The following is a 10,615-nucleotide window of genomic DNA, read 5'->3' on the forward strand; positions in this document are numbered from 1 at the left end:
ATACCAATTTAGTATACCAACAGTACAATTGCAGGGTATTTATATTTAGTTCATACTGTATATATGTAAAAATGTATTGGTAGTATACTTAGCATAAAATAAATGTATTTCAAATCCATTTTAGTATATTTATTTTTCACTAGGGTGGTTATGTTATTTGGTGAATATTATACAATTCAATACATTTTATGGTACTTGTGCTTGCACGCATACATGCCAAGGTGGAAACAGGGTTTTTTCAATCACTTAAACACACACCCACTGCAAGTACAGAGTGCTGAGTATGCTTGTATCTCGCCATGCGCATGCTTAGGGGCTTTGCTGACACAACTCATTTCTAATACATGCAGACAAAAGTAACATGCTTTACAGCCCAATAGACCTAATTGGCTTTTCTGTTCTGACCCTCTCAGTGATACTTTGGCAGGGGTTAAAAGACAAAGAATTCAAATAAACTGACAATTGCAAGATGTCGAATTGAGAGATATCCAAGATCATTGTTACAAAATAATTTAGTGTTCTTCAACGTTGACAAACGTCTTTAAGAACTTGCAATAATGCTGAAAATAACAGGGATAAGGTCTCTGTCCTGTGGTCTCAAATAGCCTTTGGGCAAATCATATTGGTGTACCATGTGACCTGCATACTAATCACATATGTCTGGAAGATTTAAGTATTTATCATTACCGAAGTCAGAGTTCAGCAGAAAACCTGTGTCCTAACTGTGTGGCGGTGACTAAACAAGTTTCAAATGTCAGGTCATTTTTCTGGCCTCAAGGGAAGCGAAAACATTTGTAAAGCAGCAAATCACAACATATCTGATGTTTTAAGATAGTTACACTGTAAAAAATACATGCATTAAAGGGGTGGTATGATGCCCCTTTTTACAATATGTAAAATAAGTCTCTGTTGTCCCAGAAGTGTGTATGTGAAGTTTTAGCTCAAAATACCCCACAGATCTTTTTTTTTTTCCAGCATTTTAAAATTAGGGTCAGTAAAAACATGATGTTTTGTGTGTTCCTTTAAATGCAAATGAGCTGCTGCTCCCGGCACAGAGGGCGGAGCTTCAAGAGCTTGTTCTTAGCAGCTCAGGTTACCTCATGTAGACAAGCACTAAAATGTCAGAAACTGTTCTGCCTTTTATGTTTAAACCGGAGTCGGACAATGATGGAGAGACTCATGTAGTGATGACATGTAGAATGCAACAGGATGTTTCTGAATGGTTAGTTGATGAATTTATGTTGCTGATGTGGAGTTAACTATCTTCAATTAGCATATTCTGTCATGATAATCTATAAAATCGCTCTTGTGGGAACTGTATTTGTGTTACGTTCTGTATTGCATGTGAAAAGACGGATGACAGCTTGAGAAGACTCACAAATGCAGGGCTCTCAAGTGTCACAAATTGAGCATGACAGTCACTCATTTCGGTCTTTTGTCACGCACTTCCGCCACACATTGTATTTCTCACGGAAAAACTGTTTATAATTTATTTAATATGCCGCAGCGCCCAAAATTTCTCTGGCCACGCAGCTCTCACTATGGAACCGGCTGGAATCAAGAGCGTCTCCCCTGGAAATTTTAGTCTAGCCTGCCACTTATCAGCCAATCAAAAAAAAGGGGGGGCTACACAATAGCCAATCAGAAAATAGCACTATTGTATCTGGGTAAGATTTAACACAACAACCAATGAAAAAAAAAGCATATCCTGGAACTGTCACGTGATTCTGCTACGACGTCTTCCAAAAGGAAACCACTCCGAGCATCACTTTGAGCACAGAGTAAGTCATGGTCTCCTGTTTTAATGTTACAACAAACAACAGTGACAACTTGACTGCTGTTAGAGAATGTTTCCCAGATACGGTGACGCATTGCTGCCACATACATATTATTTTTTTCCCCTGTTATGTCGTAATAACGAGATCTTATGTCGTTTTAATGACATCTTTTCTCGTAATAACGAGATCTTATGTCGTTAAAACGACATCTTTTCTCGTAATAACGAGATCTTATGTCGTTAAAACGACATCTTTTTCTCGTAATAACGAGATCTTATGTCGTTAAAACGACATCTTTTTCTCGTAATAACAAGATGTTATGTTGTTAAAACGTAACAACTGTGAAAAAACTGTGAATTGGAGCACGCCTCAAAAATGAACTGGAAAACAGTAGACAAGCCTCACAGACATGAGAAATATAACTATAAAGTTTATACAAAAAAAATGTCCACCAACGAAAAAAAAATCCAATCAAAAGCATATACGGTATACCATCTGATTAATCCTGTCCGTATGAAAGGCTCATACATTACAGCGGAGATGTATGGAGATATGTATGCAGGCAGCCTACACTGATTTAGAAAAGACTAGTTCATTAATAAACAATTAAAATGCTTCGTTATTTATTTATTTTTTTCAGATACATTTATCATATCATTAGCATACTTTTGCCGGCGCTTTGCGGCAAGTTTTATGCATGCGCTTGAGCGCGGAATATAGGCTATAGCCTACATGCACCCAGGATTGAATATAAACGTGCGATTAGTCCTAATTGCTTAAATGAATGACTACTAGTCTAGAAAAATCCTTTAGTCTATGGCAACTCTAATCAATAGCCTACATTTAATATCTGACATTATTTCATTAGTAATTAGTATCCAGCTCTTCACATTTAATTAGTTGAGTTAGCATAATTAATGAACTAATAAAATAATAAAATACAATTTAAATTAAGATACTAACCATATATTTATATATATCATTGCTTATTCCACTACACAAAGGACTGTTTATAAGGTGACAATCCGTTACATGTGAAGATTGTAGGCTGTATCTAGAAGATTTTTGTATTGTATTGTATCTTCTGTTATAAAGACGAAGATTGACATTTCGTTAATTAAACAAAATAAGAACACAATGTTGTAAAATTTTCTGTTAGATGTGTTTTAACTACTTTTTGGTTAATTATATCTCTAGGTAATGAATGAAGATATAGCATATTAACAAAAATAAATCTTATATATAATATATTATATATAAAAAAAACTTATAGGCCTATTTAAAATATATTTTCAAAAAAGGGCCTTATTGATTCATTTTGCATGATTGGGGGCTGCTACTATTTGCTTAAGCTTTTTGAACGTGTGATAAAGGCGTCAATTTTATGTGGATAAATGCATATTTTGTACATGACTACACATGTCCTTATAAGGGCAAAAAAATATGTCGTTTTAACGACATAACATCTCGTTATTACGAGAAAAAGATGTCGTTTTAACGACATAAGATCTCGTTATTACGAGAAAAAATATGTCGTTTTAACGACATAAGATCTCGTTATTACGAGAAAAGATGTCGTTAAAACGACATAAGATCTCGTTATTACGACATAATTGAGGGGAAAAAATAATATGTATGTGGCAGCAATGCGTCACCGTACCCAGATAATTAGCATCAGTTTTTTATGAGTGTCTGTAACTTAGACAACAGTTTTACAGCCTGTTCACTGACAACACCTGCTCAGAACAAGTAGTCTAGGACTAGTCATATTTTCGTTATCACACGATGACTGACATATATTGTCACATTATAAACATCTCTCTCTCCATATAGGCTTAATAATTTTATTAGCGATAAAATAAATTAAAGTGTATTGCATAGTCGATGTTATAGGTCACTTTTAAAATCATATCATATTTTATAATTATATCCTGGCCATGGATGCATTAATCATTGCATCAGTCTTTCAAAGATGTCAGGTAAAAAGCAATTAAGCATCCTCTCATTCGCCCTGAGAGGAAAGTCCTCTCAGGGCGTATATGTATGTATAACTATATGTAGCACCCTGCTAAATTTATATATTGTTTATTTTGTGTTCTGTTAACAGAAATACAGTATATCCTGAAATATGGGCCAGTTCAATTGTCCCTGGTGTGTAATACATTTTTGTATTAACGTGTTAATGCAGTTATAAAGGGGAGGTGTTGAAATATCCTCTGTTGTGAGTAACCTTTGAACCCTCTGTCATTTTATTTTGCATTGGGTGGCCAGGTGTCAGTTTTGTTTGTTATCCAATCAGTGCCTCCAGAGAGCAGTTGAGCAACCTATCGGGTTGTTGAGGGGGCGGGACTAAAAAATAGAGCGAGACTGAAAACAAGAGTGACGAGAAAAAGAACCGGAGAGATAGTTACAAGCTCTGTATGATACTGGTCATCGAAGTTAAGAGCCAGAGGGGGATTTTTCTTGGTTTTTGTCAGTGTGTAACCCTGTTAAAACGTGAGAGTGAGCTTTGTTTTGGAGCTGGTTAAATGGGTCACGGAGATTCTACTGAAGTGAAACTAACGCCATAGCCATGTGCGAACTGCTAATAGCCATGTGCGAACTGCTAATACATAGCCATTTGAGAACTGCTACTATATAGCCAGAAATCCACTTTGCCACCGAGTTTCTGAGTGAGTATGGACATTGTGAACTAAAATGAAATTGACATTTTTGGACAATATATAGTTAAGCTCATTCGATTTTGTGAACTTTTGGCTAGTGTGCGTCAGATGCTGCCACCCATGTTGCTGCAATAGATGTGCTCAGGATTCGCGCTGCAGGCCAGAGGTGTCGCGTTTGCACATGGACGGATGGAGCTTCAGGACGGGTTTCCTCATTGCGTATCTCACCATTGGACGGAACGGTTTGGATAGACGGTCACTATAATCTTTCTGTTACCGAGGAATCGTGAGTAACTGTTACAGACAATATTATTTGGAAATAGGGGTGCAACGGTACAGATAGCCCACGGTACGGTCCGTACCTCGGTTTTTGGGCCACGGTCTCGGTTCGGTTTCGGTACATGTTTTGTGCAGAAAGAGACTGCTATTTCATCCCAAAAATATGTTTGATTTTTCTTATGAGCATAAACAGAATGTCACAGTAGGAAGAACATCAATGTATGGAATAAATTAACACTCTAGTCTGTACTGAACAACACTAAGTAATACAACCTCTTCAACTATCACTTATATGAAATACAAAATGTAAACAAACACACTTCAAAATATTCAAGTGGATCCTAATTCCAAACCTTGATAACTGGTATATGAAGTGATCAATGTGAAAGAAAAAGTGCACTTTTACCTTTAACAAACATAAATTAGCTTGTGCTTTGAATAAAAAAAAGCAGAGCAAAATAATATAATGAAAAAATACTGCATTCAGGATACAAAGTGCAATGTTATTTACTCATCCACTATTGAGAGATTTTTGTGCAAAAAGATGAGTCTATCAACACTGTCTGGTGCAAGGCGAGACCGGTTGGCACTAACGATGTCCCCAGCAGAAAATTCTCAACTTTTCAGAATGCCGCAAGCGCACCATAGGTCACGTGACAAGAACCAACCAGAGCGCGGTTGCTTTAGCGACAGACGCCTCCGGAGCGCAACCGCCCTAGCGCTTTGGAAAAAGAAAAACGCGGCGCGCCTAGCGTTTTCTACGCGTTTTTAGGCGCGATATGTGAACGGCAGCTAAAGCAAAAACTAAAAGGATCAGCGCAAACTCAATGGCAAAACCGAAGTACCGCGGGACACAAGGGTAGATTGTCCCGTGCAGGGCTGACCGAACGGTCCGGTATTTTACCGTGTACCGTTGCATCCCTATTTGGAAATGTTTCAACTGAGCTCCAACAAGCGCGCCAACGTTGTGGTACCACAAAACTGAGACATAAAAGTAGAAAAAACCCCGGGGTATTGTTCATTGTTATTTCATTTGGAACATGAGGACATTTTAAAAGGTTAACTCACCTAGTTCTGAAAAAAAAAACAGTATAAATACATTTTGAGTATAACATTCAATTGTTGTGGTCTGATATTTAAGTGTGTGCGATTGAAATGTGATTGGTGTGATTTTAGTTTTATTTTTTTGCAAGTAAGGGTTATAGTGGCTAAGTATATGTGCATGGGAGTTTTATGCTCACAGTGAAAAAAAAAAAAAAAACAAACGAACACAGTATAGCTATATTTAAGCTAACCAGGCCTCTCTACATCGCATGCCCGAAGTTTAGTTGCTGTGAATACATCCTGATTTTAAATTCTAGTAACCTTTCACCAATTCATTCCCCATGCACATGATATCTCCTTAAAAAAAGTGGAATTGTGTGGGAGGGTTACACGTACAAATGTATAGTTATAAGCAGACATTTTACTTATTAAAAAAAAAAAAAAAAAAAAATAGACAAAATGCTGATTAAGATTTTTTTTTTTTTTTTTTTGCTGCAGGATTTTGAACCAATGAGATTTAATCAGCCTGTGACTTCAGAAGACTTGGTATAAAGCGCTATATATACATGTGCTATATATGTATAAAGTCATATGGATTATACTTTTGTTGCTGTTATTGTTCATTTATGTAGTTAAAGCTACACTGTGTAGGATTTACTCCCATCTAGCAGTGAAATTGTATATGACTACCAACTGAATATTACTTTCTAGCCCCTCCCATTCCGAGTGCGTTTTAACTCCTACGGTGGCTGTATTATTTCAAATCTGCCGGCAGTCGTGAGTAGTCTCCCTCTCGCATTTGTCTCGGGGCCACTGAGTGTAAAGAAAGGCGAAGCTTGAATTTCCAGGTATGTCCCTCTTTGTCTAATATATTTTCAAGATGGATGCGCAACATGGCTTCCGCCATTCGAGCGACTCGCTCATATGTATTCTAAATGGCAGATTATACACTTACGAGAATACTTTGTTGGTTGAAGTGATTACACATTAATGAGAATGTATAATTTTGAAAGAACAAAGTGTTTTTTTGCTAAAAATCAACTTAAAATATTACACAGTGTAGCTTTAAATAGACATGGTCATTGTTTTTTCTTTTGACCTTTTCATCTTTAAGGTTGTTGATTTTGTTACCTTCAGGCTAGTGTGAAGGGCAGACTCCGGTGGATAGACTATGAAGTGTCGCAGAGTAAAACCGAAGCCCTGAGAGTTCTTCTGCAGCACCATTGTGTGGGGACCCTTCCAGGCCACGTCCTCCTCTGACACAGGTCGAGTGTTCTGACTGGATGACAATCCTTCATCTTTGAGGCCTTTAGCCTGTCACAAACCGAAATAACACGATGAGACAAATAATTTAAACATCTACAATGCAACTTCCTTGAAAGTTATGATGTTTCTTTATTTTCAGACTCTGCAAGGTAAAGCCTATCATGTTCTTGCTCTTCATAATCACTTATTTACAAAGGAATTAGTGCGGGCAGGGGTGTTCTCGATTACAGTCAAAGGTAGTTTTTTGAAAACTCCACCCACCCAGTGATGACCCCTTTAAATAGTGAGTAATGTCTGAGGAATGTCTATTTTGAATGCAGATGTGAAAATAAACTGGCTTATGGGGCTTTGCAAAAAATGCAAGAGGAAAAAATAAATACAGACAATCCTGATGTAGAAACACTGAAACAGAAGCCTCTATAAAATGTTTGAATAAAGGTCAGCACTGACTCCAACTCAAGTAGTGCATAAAGACAGTGACATTATACAGAAAATTCAAGTGCCCTTCATAAAAACTTCTACCAAGGCATGTGTATTGTTAAACTTTTGTATAGGGTTAAATAGGTTCAGTCAGGTTTATGGAGGGTTCTTTTTATTTGGGACATCACATTTAGTAATATTTTAGTTTAAGGTTCCTATACCAGACAAATATATTCAGAATATATTTCAATGTATTTGGAATATATGCCACATATATTTAGATACTTTTGGGGACCCATACAGAAAAAAATACATTGAAATATATTCCGAAATATAACAAAAATATATGATGTTAAGTGTGAAATATATTTATTGGGCCAATTTCAAATATTTGCATATATTCCAAAATATATACTGAAAATATATTTAAAATATATTTCTTTTGTGTATGGGAAGCCACAAAAATTTAAAACCATTGAGCAAAGCAGGCCCAGGAACACATAGATTGCACAAATGCAGCTCTTCGGAGTAACAGCAGTACACATGTCTTAAGCTGCATCCGAATTCAGAGCCTGCATCCTTCGAAGGCTACATTCAAAGGCTGATTGCATCACCGCGGTATGGCAAAAGGCTGTCCCAATTCGAAGTCTCCTTCAAATGCAGCCTTGAAATGCGTCCTTCATTTTGCGGGCAATGAAGACAATGGATGTATTCTTTACGTCTTACCCTACTCCAGAATTCACTGCGCCTATGATGAAGATTAGACTTTTTAATGTAAGTATTGGGTTTCAACTTACTCAAATAATCTAATACATAATGTAATGTAACGTTATATATATATATATATATATATATATATATATATATATATATATATATATATATATATATATATATATACACATATATACATACATTATGCGCCCTATGGATAACAATGTGATTATGACCAGGGGCCTCATTTATAAAACTGTGCGTAGGAACCTTACTAAAAGTGTACGTGCGCCCGAAAGCCAAAAATGGCGTACGCAAAAAAATATTCAGACTTATAAAACCTTGCGTACACCAGAACCTGCGCAGAATTCCCTTTATAAATCCCAGTCAGCGGAAGATTGTGCGTACATGCGTCTCCACCCGAAATAACCATATATGGAGCTTACAACGCCTAGTTTTACTATGCAGATCCTCATCTACATATCATTTGCATATGATTATTCATCCACGTGATAACTTAAACGTTATCACGTGGATGAATAATCATATGCAAATGATATAAACGATACAAGAAACATTACATTATTACAAATCAAGTAGTTGTCTATCCTTGCCTTGTTTTTGAATAGCCTACATAAATCAAATAGTGTAAAATACATTTCAGAGAAAGTTTTTCTCAATCTTTTCCACTTGCCGAATTGTATTTTTAATTGATTTATATTTTTAATGGAAACAGATAGGCCTTGGACATTATTTGCACAAAACTATTTTCTCAGACAATCTGGTATTATCATGATAAGCAATTATCTCTGTGGTTAAAACATTAAAGCACGCCACAGGAAAAGTGTTCAAAAACAATCGCTTCCACAACAAATATTTCTAATGATTGAATTTAAAAAAATGTTGTAACTTCAGTAATGATTTCATGTTTAAGTGTTTAAATGTTTAAATTAACTCCATTAATTTGAATGGCATATTTAATATAAATGTTTATATCAGAAGTATTTTATTTAAACTGTTATTTGCGTCAGTTTCACTAAACGGCTCAACACGCTCGCTGCCGCGGACATTTAAGAAGGAATGGATATTTGCTTCAAGTGACAGGCTTGGTGATTGAAATTGTATTTGTATAATCTTTCTGTATATGTTTAATTTTCTTTAGATTTTCTGTATAAAAGTGCACCAAAAATACATTTAACTCCAGCTCACAATCGGTGTCGCCAAAGTGCTCCATCTCAAAAACGTTTGTACGCATGGGTCAGAGTTTGCGTGCAGGTGCGCAAATTTTCCCGTCAAGGTTTTCTTTATAAATCCCACCTTTTGCGCAGGAACTGGCGTACGCATGTTTTCAGCCCCGTTTTGTGCGTACGCAAGCTTTATAAATGAGGCCCCAGGTGAGTAAAAGGACCTGTTAGCCTCTGCACCATCTAGAGTTTCATGCCAGAACTTTCTGTCATGACAACTCTCTGAGTGATTGGCATGCTAATGGGTATGAGAATGTTGTATGTTTGGTCTTGGCAGAATAGATCTGCTATGCTGCTGCCCTGATGAAAAGAAAAAAAAATACGCTAAGTATACTTGCAGCCAGACTAATTATCAGTTCACTTCAAGTGTGTTAATGATTTGTTAACTTGAAGTGTGCTATTTTGAAACAACTAATTTTGTACTAAGTATTTTTTAGTTGTAATTTAATTGTTGTAAAGCATAACTTTAAGTGTATTTAGTGTACTTTTGTGTGCTAAATTGGAACAACTTCAAGTATACTTAGTATACTTTAAGTATGTGCCTGTATAGGGACTAATTACATGCTTGATTAGTGATATTGTGTACTTTATTTGTGTTACAAGTACATTACAAATTAATTACGAGTGACTTCGAAACATACAAGCAATATACCATAGGTGTATTTATATTTTTTATTTTTTTTTTATTTTTAAAAGATTTATTTTTGCCGTTTTTGCCTTTTATTAGGATATAGGACAGTAGCTAGACAGGAAGTGAGGTGGGAGATAGAGGGGGGAATGGGATCGGGAAAGGTCCACAAGCCGGGACTCAAATTCGGGTCTCCCGAAGCACAACGTCTCCATGCCGGCGCACTTGCCCACAAGGCTATGGGCGCCGACTATAAGTGTATTATATTTTAGTAAAAAGTATATGCTCAGTAATATATTTGGCTTATTCCAACTACTACTACAACTATACTACAAATTGCACACTTTGTCTTCAATAACAAATGCACATTAATAGACAAATAATACTTATCTATACTTTGTACAAACACTATTGTATACTATAATGTATTTTGAAAGAATACTTTCAATGGATTGTTACAATGATCATTTCCAGCACACAGTTAAAATATACCTAAAATATATTTTTAATAAAGTGCAAATAAATACACTTTTAAAAAAATAAACATAATTTTCACTTCAAGTATATTTTTCTAAAATA

The 10,615-nt window shown here is 35.9% G+C and overlaps 1 long non-coding RNA gene across 2 annotated transcripts; it reads left to right on the forward strand.

Annotated features, from left to right (window-relative positions):
• Window positions 1-4,012: 4,012 nt before the first annotated feature.
• Window positions 4,013-7,554, forward strand: LOC308686302. 2 transcript variants are annotated; one of them, XR_014029569.1, is made up of 4 exons: window positions 4,121-4,450; window positions 4,540-4,727; window positions 6,263-6,310; window positions 6,902-7,553. It is a non-coding gene; the product is annotated as an uncharacterized lncRNA (long non-coding RNA). The 2 variants fall into 2 exon arrangements; XR_014029568.1 differs by lacking the exon at window positions 6,263-6,310 and having other exon boundaries at window positions 4,013-4,450; window positions 6,902-7,554.
• The last annotated feature ends 3,061 nt before the right edge of the window (window positions 7,555-10,615 follow it).

Source organism: Scardinius erythrophthalmus (genome assembly GCF_964197995.2).
Source record: "Scardinius erythrophthalmus genome assembly, contig: HAP1_SCAFFOLD_105, whole genome shotgun sequence".
Classification (NCBI taxonomy): domain Eukaryota; kingdom Metazoa; phylum Chordata; class Actinopteri; order Cypriniformes; family Leuciscidae; genus Scardinius; species Scardinius erythrophthalmus.